Here is an 18,408-nt window from a genome sequence, read left to right on the forward strand (position 1 = left end):
CAAATCATTTCATATGCGCCAATTGAGGACGTACACCCATAAACTATCGGAAATTTTCTGCGAAGTAACGAATACAGAGAAGCATTAAAATTATTACTGTTATTTCAATATTTATTTAAATAAATATATTTGCTTAATGTAACGTGGCAACATTTATTTATTTATTTTTATTTATTTATTTATTTTTATTTATTTATTTATTCATTTATTTATTTAGGGCTTTAATTCAGCTCATGGTAACAGCATACAATTCTTATTTACAAAAGAAAAAAATCCACAAACATATTCTTAGTCAGCCTGGAAGTAAAGATGCTCAGAAATTTTATTATCCTTTATTGGTGAAAGCATACGATTTCAAAAATCTACCTTAAATCGCGCCGACCTGTGTAATAACTTCGTACTTGGTAACTATAATTGGTATACTTGGTGACTCTATTTTTGCTCTTTCCAATCTATTTTAGAATAATTTATTCGAAACTTACTCGAAGTTTTATGTCACTTTCGTTTCACCTTCGCAAATTATGATTCAATAATAAGAGGTTATTGTAAAATTTGACAACTGATTTCGGATGCTACTTAACCCACTTGCGAAATTCGGAAATAACGAAAAAGGGACATAAGTTTATCCCCTTTCTGAAAAGGTAGAAAAAATTGAATTTGATGAATGATACTTAATCATTTACATTTTTAACTTAACCATTCCCGTGATCATTGTTGGATTATAACAATTTCAGCAACTTTCGATACATTTTCAAAGTGAAAACTATATATTTCCCACAAAAAAGTATTTTTACCATTCTTAGAAAATCTTTATAAATCCATGTACGAATTTTGGATAATGCATGTGCCATATTATCTCAACCCTAATGAATAAGTGGCGGGCGCCGTGGCCGAATGGGTTGGTGCGTGACTACCATTCGGAATTCAGAGGTTCTCTCTCGGTTCGAATCTCGGTGAAAGATCAAAAAGAAAAATATCTGCCATTCGGAGTCGGCTTGAAACTGTAGGTCCCTCCATTTGTGGAACAACATCAAGACGCACAGCACAAATAGGAGGAGGAGCTCGGCCAAACATCCAAAAAGGGTGTACGAGCCAATTATATATATATATATAATGAATAGGTTTGGGTCTTCTAGCTTCTTTTTAATCTGCTCTTCAGAAAGTATTTAGCTGACTTTAGATGTGAATTTGTCCAGTTTTACAAATCGTTCCTTTTTCCAGGTGAAACATTCGATAATCGGTATATGATTTAAACCAAAATTCTTCAATTAACTACACTAAAAAAAAAAACAAAAAAAGCAATGCAAAATTTTGATAGGCCTCGCAAGAGCATCACTAGACAACATCGCTCCCTTCCGATCTTGAAAACCGTTGCCGAAAGGTTATACACACAAATTGTTCACCTGGTTCCAATGAAGTGCCGCACGATTCTATCCAATCTTTTCTTTTCGTTTTGTCTTTTGGAACAACTAACTAACTCTTCTAAAATTTTCATACCAATGCTTTTGAGTACTGTTTATTTAGAGTTTGCTCTGAAATAAAAAGTACCTTTTCTAAGAGGGCAAGTCGGATTTATTAAATAGCTGCAGATGACCGACACAGAGTGAAAATTAGACATCTTAAATTACCTTTGATTATTGCTTCATTTTCCCGGTAAAAGGAAACGTTTGATTTGAGTTTTAGAAAGGGAGAACAACTTGAAAATTGCAATAGTTTTAATAGTTTTTCATTAAATAAAACAAGTTGAGACATGAAATGCTCGTCAATAGAGATTCATCAGGTAAAAGCCAGGACACAAAACAAGGCCAATTTGGAACTATGGGGGAATTAATTGAATCGTATGCAAACTTGGCCCAATGCTACATAAAGTGCACTGATATTAAGCGAACAAGTAAAAATTTGTGGAGACGGTTAAATGAAGAGTTAAATGGAGATGGACCACCAACGTAGAAGGTAAATGAAGTTAGCTTTTAAAGTTGCACCGAAGGGTTAATTTGCATTCATTTTGTTCACACATTTAAGGTTTGGGCGGATTGCAAGGCCCACCTTAAAAACAAAGTTCGTAAAAAATAATTACCCATGTCAGTGCGGGAACAATGCAGTTATCCTCAGCAACGAATGTGAAAACAATACCTCAGCACACTGATTGAAATAACTGATTTGTATGATAATGCAGAAATGTCACCTTTCACTAACCCATCCAGTTCTCAAGTATTATCCAATTGTTGACAACGCGTTTCTGAAACGATAGAAAAATAATCTGCTAAATTTAAATCGTTGGCTAAATCAAATAAGAAATCTGTGGAACTAATGGAAGAGAAAATATAAATAAAAATAGAACGAAACTTAAATTTGCGCAAATCATTAATATTAAATTAGAAGTGATATGCAGAGCAACAAGATACGAGTTTCAAGCTGAAAAGTATTTCATATGTTAATACAGATGTTAATACACATTTGGATTGATATGCATATCAGATATTCACCAACGCTTGAAAAAGAAAACTTTTATGTTAATTTTATATATCCAATTCAAATAAATCAAAAAAATAATAATTTTTTTAACAATTAAATTAATTTACCACATACAATTGGTTACAAACAATGTTATTTGGAACCTACTTCATTAATATCAATAGCAGTCGGTGGTTCAACATATGTAAGACAAATATTACCCAGAGCACAGCAAGATTTCAAATTTTGACTACTTTTTCTAGTGGATAATGAAGCTCTCTTGCAGCAAGCAGGCAGCGGACAAGCAATGGAGTGCGTAAAGATCAAAATAAAGTTTTCCATTACTCAAAATCATAATTTTTTATTTTGCAAAAAAAAAAATTTTCAAAAACAAAACTGAAGATCAATTTTGGGCCACCATTAGTTTGGAACTTTAGCGAACAATAATGTCTGAGTTCATTGTCTTCAGGCAGCGTAAAAAGTGAGGTGTGCTGGTTTTTAAGCTAGATTTCGGCCAGTGTCTGCCGTAAATTGCCATAGACTTTGTCGATTTTTAAGATGAACATTGAGATGAGCAACATTTGTCTGGGTTGTATGAATTGGGAAACTCAAAATACACCAAGCAGCCTCATTGCTGCCAATATCGGTCTGTTTGAAATTCACTCCCTTCATAGATTAGTGCAAATGATCTATCAACTTTTACTACTGCCATATAGATGCCTTTGTTGACGTATTTCCATTACGAAATCGACAGAATGACATATTCGATATTGATATGGGTTTTGCTGGTTTCAGCATGAGAGGAGAATATGTCACAATCCATCAGGTATCGGTTTCAAGGGCAATATTTTTCATTGTGACTGTTGTTTTATGAAACCCATTTTCTGCCTTTTAGCGTTAGAATTTTGGATATGCATAATCCCCAGTGAATGTTTTCAGTGAAGAAAATTTTGAATTCATAGCTCCGCTTTGGCCCATGCGTCAAAAGTTTCTTCACAATATCAAACTGCTCTGATCTTCGGGGTTAAGGTTTTTTACAAAAATTAAATTATCCCTTTGAGCGGGGTATTTACCTTTTAAGCCATCAAAATATGAGCAAATATGCTTCTGCCGTTCAAAGCATACACCCAGCAGGAGGTTTTACCGCCAGTCGAAGCCCGATGTTACCGAAACGACTGGGATTTATATCCGGCTAAGGACTGCCACTCGATCAGTGTTACCCGTACATGCATGGGAAATTTTTATGATGCTACAACAACAACAACAACAACATCAACAGCAGCAGCAACAACAACAACCTCTCGAGACCAAATTGTTTTTGTTTTCTTTTTCGCCACCTGAAGTTTCCAAGTTGAACATGCATTGTTTTGATTCATAATCAAAGCAGTTGTCAATAACGCGACGAAGCGTCAACTATTGGGACCAACTATATTGTTTACTATTTTGTCGCAAGGCTTTTCTTTGCTATGAATATGGCATGTTTTATTTCATAAATTTAACGGAGCCAACAATTAGACTACGGCGTCACTTATCAAAATGTTTGCCTACATTCCTCCCATAATAAGTTGCCTAAAATTTATCAAACGAACAGACAAACATTTATTTTTAAAGATGTAATACGAGGGGTGCCTTTTATATTTAGGGATTAGAGAACAAAAACAAGTTTTAATCATCGAAAATCACTTTATTGTTTTTCAAAATATTCTCCATGAAGATGTTTTGCATGCGTTTGAACCAATTGTCGAAGCACTTTTGCCACTCTGAATGAGGTATCTCCAAAACATGAATTCTGTATGCCGCAACAGCTTCTTCAGGTGTCGAAAAACGTTGACCTCTCAGTTTGTTTTTTACGTACGGGAATAAAAAGAAGTCATTCGGTGCCAAGTCAGAACTATACGGCGGATGACCCATTAATTCGATGTTTTGGGTGCTCAAAAATGCAGTTGTTTGAGCCGATGTGTGAGAGCTCGCATTGTCCTGGTGAAGAGCGATCCGTCTTTGGCGATTGATTTTCCTAATTTTTTGGAAAACAACTGGCAAACAAATGGTTGTTTACCACTTAGAATTTACTGTTCTGCGTTGTTCTAGTGGTACGGTTGCAACATGTCCAGTTTTTCCGAAAAAACAGGCGACCATTTCCTTGGAAGTACTTCGTGCGCGAACAACTTTTGTTGGATTTGGCTCATCTTGAAACACCCATACAGTCGACTGCTGTTTACTTTCGGGCTCATACGCGTAAATCCATGATTCATCACCTGTCACGATGTCATAGACGTGTTTCGAAGCCCCGCGATCGTATTTTTTGAGCATTTCCTTCGACCAATCGACACGAGCCTTTTTTTGAGCGATTGACAAATTGTGTGGGATCCAACGCGAACAATTTTTTTTGACAGTCAAATGTTTATGCAATATTGAATGTATGCTGCTCCCACTAATGCCTAAGATTGTCTCAATCTCACGATAGGTCACATGACGATCTTGAAATATCAGTTCGCGCACAGCATCAATGGTTTTCGGAAAAACAACTGATTTTGGACGACCTTCACGAAATTCGTCTTGGAGTGAGCTACGACCACGATTGAATTCACCATACCATAAACACTGGTCCTTGATGGAGCTTCATCGCCAAAAAACGAATTAAGTTCATCCATGCAATGTTGCTGAGTTAATCCACGTCGAAAGTTGTAAAAAATAATCGCACGAAAATGTTCACGATTTAATTCCATTTTTGGACCGAGATGAATCTTTTAAGTTACTGTAAACAACACAAATAGCGCTGGTATTTCAAAACGATACAGCTATCAGTTGCCAGATTGCAACACCAGGGTTGCCAAATCCTGCCAAATAAAAGGCCCCTCGTAGATTTACTCGTACCGCTAACGTTTTGAAAATTATCGCAAGTGAAATAATGACTTTGCGGTTAGTTTGGTATAAAATGTTTGCAAATTGATATTACTTAACCTTTATATTCAAAAAAATATACCAAAAATATAAACCAGATAAATATTTGTGTTCTTTAAATTGTTTCTAAATTTGCAGGTGTTTTAAGGGTTTAAAGGTCCATATTCACAACAGTTTATTAAGTTTTTTCAATTAATAAACAGAGTATCATTTTCTAAGAAGTATTTAATAAAAACTAGAATGCATTCTCTATTGGGAAGCGAATGTTCGTTTCGTGTCAAAGTCCTATCGTTCGCCTGTTTGTATTCCGCAATTCGAATACAAAAGTAGACGGAAACAGTTGAGGTTATAGCGTAAGAAAATAGCATTCCTTTTTCCGAATAGTATTCAAAGCAACGAAGAGTAGTGTCGAATTCAAACAACAACAATTTTGCTATCGTTGGGTTTCATTTGAAATGGGAGACTCTTCAAAGGGTGATCCTGTATTCGGAGGAGATAAACTCTTATTTGATACCAGTGGGACGAAGTGAGAAATAAATTAAATGCATTGGGACCTCCGCAAAAAAGTGGTGTTTTGAAAAAATATGAGTATGAAATTCTGTAAAATCCGTTTAGACTATGTTATAAATGTCTACGGTGGAGAACAGGAGATCTAATTTGTACATGTGAACCGTCAACATAGCCTATGATACGCGGGATGCCAATGTTATTAAAAAGTGTTCTTTCACGGTCTTTCTTTTTTCCGAATTGGTGTAAAGCGCATCCAATTATTGCAAAATTTTGTCCCAAAACTGCACAAGCACACGATGATTACTGGCTCATTCTTGATATTGATTTCTTTCATACGGATTTTTGGTAGCTACTTCTGGCAAGAAAACGAAGAAAAATTGCAAGAAAACGAAGCTGGCAAGTGAGTGTTGCGGAATGTGTATTTTGTTTTTCAAATATGTATGAAAACAATTCCCTGCCCATCCGGAAGTTCGCCACAAACCTGCTTATTTTTGAAACTCAGTAATTTTCCTCTAAAAAAATACAATAATTTACTTACTCGGTCTTCGGCAGATCCAACACGTTTGTAGTATCCTTTACATTTTGCCTTTGGAAGCTTAAGGTTCATCCAACAAGTAAGCAACCATTGCGTATATTACAAAATTACAGATTTCGAATACTAAGAATGCCTTTTGAGCAGGTAAATAATGCAGATGAGCGCAGCCAGATAGTCAAAAGTTTACTTAAAAAAGATAACAAGTTTGAAAAAAGTACTGTCGTTTTAAATACCTTATTAATTACAATACATATGGTAACTACGCATACTCGTATGACAAATGCTTTCGCCTCTCATTTTGCTACAACGCAAGCGTTGGCGAACACCGAAAGCAATCGCGAACAACGTAGGGAATGCCAATGGTAAAAAAAATCGTCTGAGAATGATTTGTGCGTCTGACCTTTTGCTCGCAATAGAGAATGATGCTGTAAATTCGGTCCGCGCAATTTGTAGTAAAACACAATTTGAGCTTGCCATATTAGGCGATATTCCCCCTTGTAAAAACACTTGGCATACTGTAAATTTAAGAAATAATCATTATTTTGCGAAAGGAACAATTCCTGTATTTAACCAAGGAACCGAAATCAAAATTTAATTATAATCTTTGGAAAAAAGTAATGAGCTATAAATAAAAATCCAAAAGTATTGTACACTGATAATTACAATTTGTTATGTAATAAATAATAATTAAATTCTCATTTTCAAGTGTAAAAGTGGGGAACTTTGTTTCTACTCCGTAACAAATACTAATCTCTACATTACACTTTTAGTATATTCAAAGATTTGAGGAAATTCTAGGAAATTAATTTTCCAATAATTTCTGTAAATTGAAATGTAAATCCTGTAATTCTTCCCCAAAAACAAATAATCCACTCTCTATCTCTTAGGACATCTCAATAAGAATGTGATTGTAAAATGCCTGAAAGATTTAATGGAACAGGACAAGTGCTCACGTGTTGGCATGCCCAACTTTTTCCATTAAATTTACATGGAATTTGTTGCAGAGGTATCCTTAATTTGAGTGCGTATTTGTTATTCAGAACTTTAAGTAGTATTACAGGAGGCAAACGAAACGGCGACAATCCACGTGGAGTGGCAACCAAGGGGAGGAGCGGGTGCTTGGACGAGGTTGATGTAATGTAAAACCTAAAAGTTCCGATTGGCACCTCTACGTGTCTACTTGCCTACTTTACTGCCTGCGACAGCACTGATTGCATGGGGTAAAATTTGTGGCAAGATGTACACAAGTTCGTGCCCAAGACCAAAGGTGGCACTACAAAGTGTCATTGCGCAGAAGCTTGCGCTGCAGCGACCTAGCGACACGTACGCACCGCATAGCGCCAAATGGAAAAAGTTTTCCTCATCAGCGTTTACGTATAAATTGCGGAAATTATTACTAGTTAGAGGATACATATCCTTTGAGTAATTCTCAGAAGCTTGCATTTACCTGCAAATTATATCTTTCCTTCACACTTTTTGCAGAGAAAGGCAAGTACGAATATACATTCACACAAATGGCAGAATCATTTGTGCAAATAAACCTTCACATATTCAGGCCAAAAACTTTCCAATTTATCTGTATGTGTGCGTGTACCTGTAACGAAGCCTAATTTAACATCAAATAAAAGTAATTGAAGCCATTCTAATTGCATAAGGAGGAAAATTCGATTTATTTTAATTCTCTTCTCAGGCGTTTTACTACATAAAGTTCTATTTAAATACTTATGTGCAAGTATATGTTTATGAAAATTCTTTGCTAAGCTCAGAAGCCGATATTATTTTAATTTAAACTAATTTTAGTTTTTGATTGGTAAAGTTATAAAAACTTTTACAAATGCCAGAAACTATAGTAAAGCTATTTTGGTAAGAACAGTTATCGTCATCAGACTTTTTTCAAACTTTTAAGCGTAGGCGACCCCAATGCCGTCAGAATTACTACATCGAGTGAGGCGATTTTGTATTTTTATAGTAAGCGCACTCCGAGGTGGGGCTATGAAATAAGAAAACAAGGAAATGGTACTGGAACTTATAATTTATTAATATAAATGTACGGCAATGAATGTTTAACGCGCGCCTATCTTTTTGGGTGGCTAACCGTTGTTTAGTTGGCCGAGAATACGTTGAAGATGATTCACTCCGCGGCCGCCTTATTTTGCAGATGTCGCTTCGCGCGCTCTAAAGAAGTTACAGAAGAAAACTTCTATTCTTACTTTTAGCAATGTCAGATTCTTATGTAACATTGCTGATGGAGAAGAATTGTATTGAAATTGAAAGTAAGTAAAAAATCAACATATTTTACAGAGCCCATTTCATAGCCACATCTCGCACATAAATATGTATTCACATAATGGCTGTTGGTAACGGCTTAAAGGTATCGCGATATATAATGGCAAATATATCGGGTGTTTTTTAAGAGCTTGAGAACTTAAAATGATAATACAGGACAGAAATATTGTTGGAATGAATTTTTTTATTATAATCTGGTAGATAATTTCGTGGGATTTATTTTTATGTATCATGTCCGGCCGCGGCTAGGAGTTACAAGCATCTGGTAGAAAGTGGTCAAAACTTTTTACTTCCCTATTTTGTTCGCACATTTTCGAGCACCCTGGGCGTATGAGCAACAAGTACCGGCATATCTGTTTAATACTCATTATTCGAAAAATTTTGAGCTTGAGCTCAAGTATTTCGAATTATTCCGAGTAATTTGAGACTTTGCCTATTTTAATTATTTCGAATTTTTGTTAGCACTTCGTTTTAAGTTTTATAAATTATTCATACACAGTGCTGACGTCGTTGCAGAGCTGAAATAAAATTGGCAATGTTTTTTAGCTGCTCAAATTGTTAAGAAGCTAGAAAAATTCTAACGAACATTTGAGCAGTTTAGAAATGAACACAATTTTAGATAGTATGGAGTTACTCGCATTGTTCAGATTTCTAAAGCTCTAGATAATATACACACATATGTGTACATATGGCCGCCCTAGACGAATGGGTTGGTGCGTGACTAGCATTCGGAAGTGTCTTCATTCGAATCTCATCTCCGCGCATAAAACATCAAATGGCAGAAAAAGTTTTTTCTAATAGCGGCCACCCTTCGGCAGGTATATAATGGCAAATATCCGAGGGTATTTCTGGCATTTTTTCCAGAAAAGCTGGTTGTGCGCTGGGTTTGGGACCCGCCACTTAAAAACCTCCCCCAATGAAAAGACTTACAAAGCCTCGGATGGGAATTACCTTTACTGATGACGACCCCTGCAAACGAAATAAGGATAGCGATTTGAGGGCATGCACCTGGAATGTCCGGTCCGTTAATGGGGAAGGTGCCTCTGCCCGGCTGGTTGATGTCCTCGTGAGAATAAAGGCTGACATTACTGCCGTGCGATGGATGGGACAAGGCAAGAAAAACATAGGACCTTTCGACGTCTACTGCAGCTGCCATATAAAGAAGCGCAAATTCGGTGTTGGATTTGTTCGTCGCCAAGTATCGTCGTTCACTCCGGTGGACGAGCGTCTCGTAACAATCCGCATCAAAGCTCGTTTTTTTAACATACCGCTAATTTACGCCCACGCCTTGACGGAAGAGAAGGACGATGTGACCAAAGAGTCCTTCTATGACCGCTTGGAACGTTCCTATGAGCGCTGCCCCCGCCACGACATAAAAATCGTGCTTGGCGACTTCAATGCTAGGGTGGGCAAGGGGGAATTTTTGGTCCAACAGTCCAAAAATTCAGCCTGCGCAACGAAACATCCGGTAACGGACAGAGGCTGATCGACTTCGCCGGGGCCCGAAACATGGTAGTCGGCAGCACCAGCATAAGAAAATACACCAAGCTACCTGGCTGTCTCCTGATTGAAAAACTTTAAACCAGATCGATCATGTTGTGATAGATGGAAGACACGCTTCTAGTGTATTAGATGTACGTACGATCCGAGGACCCAACATCGACTCGGATCATTACCTTGTGGCAGTCGAACTACGCACGCGCCTCTGTGCAGCAAAAATCGTACATCCAACGCAAAGAATGTTCAACATCGAAAAGCTGCAATCACAACAGACAACCAGAAGATTCGCCACTCGACTCCCACTCCTGCTCTCAGACAGTACTGCCCAACAAACCGGCATGCACGAACAATGGAACAACATTTCTCGTTCCCTACGTATCGCCGCAGAAGAAGAAATCGGATTCCGGTGAGCCCGAAAAAACAGTTGGTACGATGAGGAATGCCATGCTGTCGCCGAAAAAAAAGATGCTGTCTATAGAGCCACGCTGCGATCGGGCGCAATGCGAGCCATGTGGGATCGCTACGGAGAGCTAAAAAAGGAAGAGAAACGTATTATCTGACAGAAGAAACGAGAGGCCGGAATACGTAAGTGCGAGGAGCTTGAGATGCTGGCCAATAAGAACAAGGCTCGAAAATTCTACCAGAAAGTTTGGCAGCTTACAGAAGGTTTTAAGACCGGGACGTTTTCCTGTAAGAACAGAGACGGCAATCTGATGACTGACATCCAGAGCATACTTAAATTATGGAGGGAACACTTCTCGAACCTACTAAATAGTGATAGCTGTGCATGTCACAGAGAATGTGAAGATCCCGATATCCCAATCGTTGACGACGGAATTGTCGTTCCGCTACCCGACCATGACGAGGTGAGAATCGCGATAATGCGGCTAATAAACAACAACGCCGCGGGCGCCGACGAACTACCGGCCGAGCTATTCAAACATGGCGACGAGGAGCTGCTAAGGTGCATGCATCAGCTCCTATGTAAAATATGGTCGGATGAAAGCATGCCTGCGGATTGGAATTTAAGTGTGCTCTGCTCAATCCATAAGAAAGGCGATCCTGCAATCTGTGCCAATTACCGCGGGGTTAGGCTTCTAAACATCGCCTATAAGGTTCTAGCGAGCGTATTGTGTGAAAGGCTGAAGCCCATCGTCAACCAACTGATTGGACCTTATCAGTGTGACTTTAGACCTGGAAAGTCTACCATCGACCAAATATTCTCAATACGCCAAATCTTGGAAAAGACCCCCTGCATTCGACAGTATGAAAAGGAGTTATCTGTATTCCACGATGTCTGAATTTGGTATCCTCACAAAACTAATACGGCTATGCAAGATGACGTTTCTCAACACCAGCAGCGCCATCAGAATTGGGAAGGAGCTCTCCGAGCCGTTTGAGGCCAAACGAGGTTTCAGACAGGGTGACTCGCTGTCGTGTGACTTCTTTAACCTGATGTTGGAGAGGATCGTACGAGCCGAAGAACTTAATCGCTCAGGCACAATATTTTATAAGAGCGGACAATTGTTGGCCTATGCCGATGATATTGACATCATCGGCCTTAACAACCGCACTGTTAGTTCTGCATGGGTCATGTCGTCCGAATGGATAGAAACGCTCCGGCTTTGAAGGTGTTCGATGCGGTACCAGCTGGTGGTAGCAGAGGAAGAGGAAGGCCTCCTCTGCTTTGAAAAGATCAGGTGGAGGTCCAATTGGCGCCGGTTAGCACGAGAAAGAAACGATTGGCGCGCTTTGTTAAACTCGCGCCAATTAAGAAGAAGAAGAATTTCTGCCATGCAAAAGCTCCTGGTGTTCAGAGATGGCTCAAAACTGTAGGTCCCTTCATTTGAGGAAATACATTGAGATGCACACCACAAATAGGAGGAAGAGTGCGGCCAAACTTCCAAAATATGGTGTAAGTGTCAATTATTTGTAAAGTATATATATACCTATATACATTAGAAAGAAATCACAACAATCTTGCCAAAAATGTACATGCACATGTAGTAATAAAAATCGACACTGGATGTAACATTTTATTAATCCGCTCACTAAAGCCCACTCGAAAATAACCAAGAACTCACTTGTAAGAAAATTCTTATGTGTCAAACTTACATCTTTATCTGCGCTAGTTTATGAAATTTAAACATTAATTGAATTGTATGTATACTAAGTTCATTCAGGTGTGATAACTTTTAAAATAATTACGTATGCACGATAATATTATGTAGTGTTCAAAATTAAAAAGCAATGTAAATTGATATACTCCAAAATTTAACTGATAAAATGTGACCCTAAATGTAGATAGAAACATATCAGTAACATATGTACGTGCATACATGCAGTTAGAGTATGACATTTCTTCAATTGAGAGTTACATAATTAATATGCAATTTACATTATAAACATTATTTTAGGACCCATGTGTTTATGATGTCATTAATATGCCAATTACTTCATGTAACTATGTAATAAGAAAGCGTAAATGCCTACTTAAATATATATGTATGTACTTGTATGCATTTGCTTCAAAAGTGCTTTTCAAACCCAGCTGTACAACAAGAGTGATAGAATACAAACACTGCGCCGATTTCAATGCAAAAATGTTTCGTTCTGCACGTCAAAGTCACAATATAAAACCCTGCATTGGCGAGGTGTGTAAATCGCACACATGCAGTGTTGTGTTCAGGGTAGCGAACAGAGAGCAACTGGACGTAGGACACAGTACTAACCTTATCCCACATGGTCACAGCCAAATCATATCTTGAAACTCATGTCAGACGATAAATTTTGGCAATGGCAATTTAACAACACATTTTTCACTTCGACGAAATATTTATCGTGGCAACAACGTGGAACTGGGCGCATTTTTGCTATCGGTATCTTTTAACAGATTTTCTGGGTTGGCTTTCACTTACGCCCACAAGATTTCTGCTTTTCATTTTACATTCAAATGTAGTAAATAATCAGTCTTTTGACTTATGATATATTTTTTTAACGAACAATTGGTATGATTTTTTCTATTCTATGTTAACTTTAAGATTAAAAATGTAATTAACCATTATTTATACTCAGGTATTGGCGAAACTTCACCAGTTCTCGACTTGTTTTCAGTTTAAGAATTAATTCACAAAATGGGTACTTGAGTTCTTGAACTTTCAAACAAAAAAAATGTCTTCTCGAGATATGGATACATCACTTCTGAGATGAGTTCAGAAAGTGTGACCAATATCAGTGCGTTGATCGGTTCTCAGCTGATTTGCTGACGTTGCATGGTATGTTATAGGTATTATAGGTTAAATGCAAATTCATAAAAGTCCTATTAAAGTTGTACTAATAGGTATTCCGCAACCTTTGTAAGGCAATTAAGTTATATACTAAGGAGCAAACTTATCCTCTTTTGTAAAATTATATTTCTTATTATCTTTTTTTTTATTATTTAGTACTTTATCTTCTTGATTATACATTCCTTTGTTTGTCAAGGTTTTTCATTTAATTGAGCAGAACTATTTTTTTATGTTGCAGTAGACTGGGGTATATTAGAATTATAGTTGCTTTAAGAAAAAAATCAATGAGGCCTCTACTTATATTACTTCGTTGCCGTCTGAAGAACGACTAATTGGAATAGCTTGTAAAATGAGTGGGCAAAATTATACTGCCAAATCCCCTATGATGTGGCAGCCGAAGTTACTTTCGCAATTTTGCTTAATCTATCATTCTTAGATGTGTCATACTTTAAGATTCGACTGTATTTGACGAAAAACGAAAAATGCGACCATACGTTCGGCCAAAAAGATATAAATTGCCTTAGATGGGATGGTAAGAACGAAGATTTGGCGGGTAAGTACAGGTAACGGGTCCCTGATACCAATGCATTGTCAAAAGCAAGACAATGCCTTCTCGGGACGAAAACATATATACGAGATTGAATTTTAATTTTCTCAAAAGATATTTATTTATTCATCAATTTCTATTTTATCTCCTTCAAAGTAGTCCCTCTCAGATATAAATGCACTTTTTGCTATGACCTTGAGCTCCTCAATTGTCGCAAAACGCCGTCCTTTCATGGGTCTCTTCAATCTTGGAAACAGGAAAAAATCGTAGTGGGCCTAATCTGGTGAATACGTTGGCTGAGACATGATAACATTGTGGTTTTTGGCCAAATAATCTCTCACAAGCAAAGATGAGTGAGCAGGTGCATTATCATGATGCAGGAACCATGGACTTTGTCCACAATACCGGGCTTTTTTTCGTATTTCTTCACGCAAACGGCGCATAACTTCAAGGTAATACATCTTATTTACCGAACGATCTTGTGGCGAGAACTCCTGATGCATTACGCCATAGTAATTGAAGGAAACAGTGAGCGAAACCCTGACATTTTATCAAACTTTGCGTCCTTTTCTTGGTTCTGACTCTCCTAGACTCTTCCATTGGGACGATTGAGCTTTGGTTTCGATGTCATAACCGTACGAGTATACCCATGATTCGTCACCAGTTATGACCCTTTTAAGCAAATCTGGATCATCGTTGACGTCATTCAACAATTCCTGAACGATGCTCATGCGAAAAAATTTTCGAAAATATTGCATGGAATGAGCCAACCGATATGCCGGCATCCTCAGTGACTTCGCTAATTGGGATTCAACGGTTCTCCATTTTTCACAATTGTATTCACTTTCTCAACATTTTCGTCGGTTGTTGATGTGCTGGGGCGTCCAGAGCGAGCGTCGTCATTCACATCTTATCGACCTTCTGTGAAAAGCTTGTACCATTTTAACCATTTTTTTGACTCAGAGTACTCTCACCGTATGCCACTCTCATCAAGTAAAAACTACATTTTGAGTACCATTTTTACCCAAAGAGATTTATTTTTCGCCTTTTCTACATTCCTCTTATGTGTATGCAACCATTTGTAAGGTAGTGTTAAAACTCTAATATTACGAATGAGCAGTCCTTTAATAATTGAACCATGACATGTGATACAAACAAACTGAGTGAGCCAAGCTTTCAAACGGAGGATATGATTCACAAAAACTGATTTTTTTCACTTGTTGCTACATTTGATTTGAAGTACTAATTGATTCAGGATGTCCACTTAATCGAAAACGCTGTGATATGTTACTGCTGAGTGGGGTTGAAAGTAAGTTGAGTAACTGCAGTAGAAAGTTTTACAGTGATTGTCCCAAGGCAATAATGAAGGGGATATTAGTAATATTCATACACCGTGTTAGCTGTCTCGGTAAATAAAAAAGGATTACCGTTTAATGGTGACAATAAAATTTATTTTCTCCAAATTTATTTAGTGTGCTAGGTAAGTTTAATTGACCAATGAGGCGTTACGCATTTTGATTTGACTACTTCTATAGCTGCCTCTTTTTGTAACGTTTGGGTTTTACAGCATAAATAATGGGCGTTAGATGTTTGGACGAACTCCTCTCCTGTTTGTGGTGTGCGGTTTAATGTTGTTCCACAACTGGAGGGACTTACAGTTTTAGGTCGACTCCAAGCGTCAAATGTACTGTCTTTCAACGTGTTTATGCACCAAAGCGTATATTTTCGTCTCATTTCTTATAGCTAGATTTCGTCTGCAATAAGATAAACAAAATTATAGGCAAGTCTGCTACTTTCGCTTTGACCATCTGCGTTAACTGTAATATTATATAGGTTGTCAAAATAGTCTTGCGGTATTTCCGCAAGCTTATCTTTGCAAGCGCGTAGTTCTAGTTGTATTCGTCGCATCGGTTCACGCTAGAGCTTTTTGGAAAGCTCTTTTCACGTGCTAACACGTGTTTGATTAATTGTTGTTTGCTTTTCGTCGTTCGTGAGTTATAGCGTCGCAAACATGGAGCAAAATAAAGAGAAAATAATGCATATTTTACAGTACTACTACGAAAAATGCAAAAATGCATCTCATGCTGCCAATAAAATTTGTGCAGTTTATGGACCCGATACAGTTTCCATTTCCACCGCACAACGATGGTTTCAAAGGTTTCGTTCTGGTGCAGAGGTGATCGAAGATGCGCCACGGTCCGGAAGGCCTGTCGTCGAAAATTGCGAAAAAATCGCTGAATTGATCGAAAGAGACCGGCATAGTAGCAACCGTAGCATCGGCCAAGAGCTGGGCATGAGTCATCAAACCGTTATAAACCATTTGAAGAAGCTTGGATTCAAGCTCGATGTATGGGTGCCACACGACTTGACGCAAAACAACATTTTTGCCCGTATGGATGCATGCGAATCGCTTCTGAATCGCAACAAAATCGACCCGTTTTTGAAGCGGATGGTGACTGGCGATGAAAAGTGGGTCACTTACGACAACGTGAAGCGCAAACGGTCGTGGTCGAAAAGCGGTGAAGCTGCCCAGACGGTGGCCAAGCCTGGATTGACGGCCAGGAAGGTTCTTCTGTGTGTTTGGAGGGATTGGCAGGGAATCATCCACTATGAGCTGCTCCCCTATGGCCAAACGCTCAATTCGGACCTGTACTGCCAACAACTGGACCGCTTGAATGCAGCACTCATGCAGAAGAGGCCATCTTTGATCAACAGAGGCCGAATTGTTTTCCCTCAGGACAACGCCAGGCCACACACATCTTTGGTGACGCGCCAGAAGATCCGGGAGCTCGGATGGGAGGTTCTTTTGCATCCACCGTATAGTCCGGATCTCGCACCAAGTGATTACCACCTATTTCTGTCCATGGCGAACGAGCTTGGTAGCCGGAAGTTGTCCTTAAGAGAGTCCTGTGAAAATTGGCTCTCCGAGTTTTTTGACAATAGGGAAGCGAGCTTCTATAAGAGGGGCATTATGAAGTTGGCATCTCGTTGAGAACTCGTCATCGAACAAAACGGCGCATATTTGACTTAAATCGCATTATTATAACCAATTTTATAAACAATTGAAAATTCAATAAAAATACCCCAAGACTTTTTTGACAACCTATATTTTTAATGTAAAAGTAGCATCGGAAACGTTTTGGAAGCTCTCTTACTGCTAGAGTCTTGCGTTTACAGCCGTGAAATTTTTGTGCGTCAACGCTAGTTGTCTACTGTAGTATGCTATTGGCTTCAAACCACATTTTTCGCGCTATAATAACATGCCTGCCAAGCGTATTGCACTTGCATCTATGTGCAGATCATGCTGTGCGTCAACACTGGTCGGGATACTAATTTACGCTTTGATTGCCCAAGTGCAGCTTGTTTCGCTTTCGCCTTTTCAAATTTTTGGTCTTTTTGTAGAAGTTTGCAAAAGTGCTTCCGTCGTTCTCAGCAGGGCAGCAAGTCGACTGCATTTACACGGAAAAAATTACAACTTTTTTAAAAATGCTACTTTTACTAAAATCCCTCCTTTTTTGATTCTTTTTATAGCATATCTAATATTGTACGTCCGTCGTTTTTCATTTAATAGTCTCGTTATTACAATACATCTTATCAGAATCATATTCGGTCGTAGGCCATACCATAAATTTTTAATCGACAAGATCGAGCGTGCGTAAAAGGCATCTTTGAAATTTGTACTAAGATCAATAAAATTAACGACTTTTTGTCTGAAGATAGGAGGTACTTCATTTTGTCCTCGTTCACCACCAGACCCATTCACTTTGCCTCTTTATCCAATTTGGAAAAGACAGGACTAACAGCGAGGTTGTTAAGGCCGATGTTATCATCGGCATATGCTAAGAATTGTACCCAACTTCAGAAAGTAGAAGATCGATTCTGGCTGTGTCGTTTGTTTTCAATGTTATTAATCAATGTCGCGATTACCAATTTCTGTTTCGAAGTATTGTATTATTTCAATACAAATTATGGTCGTAAAGCTCCCATTGAACGTACTTTTCGTGATTTTAATAATAAGTCCAATTCTATTGTAACTTCCTAGAATTCTCAGTTTCAATGAGATACTTTTCTGTACTATTGAACTCAATCTTTTAGTTTAGTTAGACGTAAGTTTGTAATTTAATTATGCATATATTTTCATTATTCTTTAGTTTTAGTAATCAGTACGAAATCATGTTTCTTGACCCCTTGAAACAAGATATAAATAAATGATAGCGTATCCAAATACAAATTTTCGAAAGTAACGATTAACACCAAAAGGTCTGCGTATAACTGTCACATATTTTGGCGTGTGAAATTTGGATACTTTACTCCCACACACCATATACTTGCCCGCTTATGCCATTTAAATGTGTGCCGCACTTCTCAATATGATGACATATCAGCCG

Source organism: Anastrepha obliqua, chromosome 5, assembly GCF_027943255.1.
Source record: "Anastrepha obliqua isolate idAnaObli1 chromosome 5, idAnaObli1_1.0, whole genome shotgun sequence".
NCBI lineage: Eukaryota > Metazoa > Arthropoda > Insecta > Diptera > Tephritidae > Anastrepha > Anastrepha obliqua.